General features: G+C 51.1%; 1 protein-coding gene across 1 annotated transcript in view; it reads left to right on the plus strand.

Moving 5' to 3' along the window:
• The window catches only part of epha10 (EPH receptor A10), a gene marked incomplete at both ends in the record, with an annotated part of 62,177 nt that overhangs the window by 15,386 nt on the left and 44,291 nt on the right, over positions 1–2,500 (plus strand).

The raw sequence follows: 2,500 nt of genomic DNA on the forward strand, positions 1-2,500 counted from the left end.
GGGACCAGGCCATGGCTCAGCTGTGTGGTAAGAGGGCCTCCCCTCTGAAAACAGTGACACACCCGCGCACCCCCAAGCCCCCAAATTAATTTTGCAAGGCAGCGTTAGCTAGCCCATAACGTTACAAAGCTAAGTTAGCTCGGTGGTACCTGTTGCTAGTTAACGTTATGACGTTTTCGCACAATACATTCATGCCTGCGGGGGGAGGCTCTCTCTGCACTATCCACAAATTTACTATACATCTCCCCCATTATTTATTTCGATTTTCTGACCTTTAAAATCACGGTTCATTCATAAAAACCATAGAAAATTCAAAAATAAAAAACATGTTTTCCCTTTTTTCTAACCATCCCTCCGCGCCTCCCCTGAATTTCTTTGGGGCCCCCCAGGGGAGGCGCGCCTCACAGTTTGGGAATGCCTGCTCTACGCTATACCTCCAATACTCTTATCATAATACCCCCAATGCACATGCAGTACGGTACCACTGGGACAGGGGTGAGGGCGTGGCGGCAGTGGCTTCCTCACCTCTCACCTGCGTGTCTCTGGAACGTAAACCTTTAATTACAATATCGATCCCCGGACTCTGGGACCTGCGACAGCGTTTATAGCTGTGTAATGATCACGTTAATTACCCCATCGATCCAATTATCATCATCTCCTGATTAGACCGGTCTACCGTGTTGAAGGCGGTGTGTGTGTGTGTGTGGGGGAGGAGAGAGAGAGAGGGTGAAGAATTTAAGAGTTGTCGTGAGCGGGAGTTTGAGGGCGTTTTCTCACCTCTCGTCCACATATTTGGTTCACACCAGATTCGAAAATGTATACATTGTTTCATTTTTTAGCTGGTTCGGTCGCTTTCACACCCGTTCTTGGGTTCTTTGTTATGGTTTGGGCTGGGTCCGGCCCGGATCGCCCCCTGCTCCCAGTCTGGACCTTCGCCCCTTCCCCGGACCCCTGGTTCACTTTGCTCGCTCCTTGCTCTTGGTCCAGACCCTCGCCCCTGCCCCCTGGTTCGTTCTGCTCGCCCCCTGCTCCTGGTCCAGACCCTCACCCCTGCCCCGGACCCCCGGTTCGCCCTTCTCACCCCCTGTTCCCGGCCTGGAACCCTGACCCTGAGCTCCTGTGCCCCCTGGACCCTCCTGGACCCTGAGCACCTCCCCTCCCAGTGACGGCCCCTGCACTACCCCCAGAGACATTTGTTCTCTGATCACGTTGTCACTATGTTTTGTTCTGCCTCCTTGTGTGTTTCGTCTTGTGTTCGTTGTCTTGTCTTCTATGTTGGTTTGTGTCCTCCCAGCCCCAGTTCTTGACACCAGTCCCTCACTAGTCCCACGTCACTCCTGTCTCTCTAGCTTAGTCTTCCCTTCTAGCTCCCTTCTTGTGTTTCTAAACTCCCACCTCTAGTTTCCCCTAGTTTCCTGCCAAGTCCCAGTCCTAGCCTTGTCCCCTGATCCCTTCCCTTGTGTCCTAGTTCCCTCTGTCCTTGTGTTGGGGTCTTGTTTGGAATCCCTCCATGACCTTGTCTGGGTGATTGTCTGCACCTGTGCCTCGTTATGTCTTGTTGCACACCTGTACGTTGTTCCTTGATTGTTCTCCCAGAGTATATTCCCCCGTTTCCTTTGTCCCCTGTCGGTTCATTGTCTATGTGCTCCCCATTGTTCCTGTTTATACTTTTTTGAGAATAAACCCCCCTTTTTGATCCAGCGCTGCCATCTGCGTTTTGGGTCCTACCTGCACCATCTTCAAACCCTAACATTCTTGTCCGGACCAAATGATGAGTTGGTGAATCGAACCAAAATGCACACTCATTTCACTTATTGGTCAGATGTGTCGGGGGCGGGAACACCCAAACTGCTCTGTGATTGGTCAGAATTACACACAGGTTCAGACGTTGGCTAAAGATCAAGTATATCTCATTGTTTTTTCATTTGAAAGTTGTGCACTCATATAATCATCTGCCCACATCTCAATGAGGCACTGAACCTCCTCTGCACTCCAGGTCTGTCCACGATTCATCTTTGCGGAAGTGTTCGCCCCACAATGCACTGAGCAGCTAGCTATGGGACTTGGTATAATCCAATAATGTGTATTTTTTTCTCGGGTTTGGTCAAATCGAGGTCGGATCATGTTCTCACACAAGGACCGTACCACAGTTCACTTGGGACCGGGGGGGGGAAGCTCTTCCATGATGTCTCGGTATGGTTGTTTTGGTGCGCATCCGAGTGCGATGGCTCCATTCACACCTGCCCAAACGAACTGCACCAAGGGGGAAAGAGAACTCTGGTACGGTTTAACCAAGGCAGGTGTGAAAGAACCCTGAGATAGGAAAGGAACTTGGAAGAGAAAGAAGGAGAGAAATGGAGAGCAAGGAAGAGAGAGATGGAGAGAGAGAGAGGGAGAGAGAGGGAGAGAGAGAGAGAGAGAGAGAGAGAGGAAGAGAGAGGGAGAGGGAGAGAGAGAGGGAGAGAGAGAGAGAGGGAGAGGGAGAGAGAGACAGAGGGAG

The sequence above is a fragment of the Borostomias antarcticus genome (genome assembly GCF_949987555.1).
Source record: "Borostomias antarcticus genome assembly, chromosome: 21".
NCBI lineage: Eukaryota > Metazoa > Chordata > Actinopteri > Stomiiformes > Stomiidae > Borostomias > Borostomias antarcticus.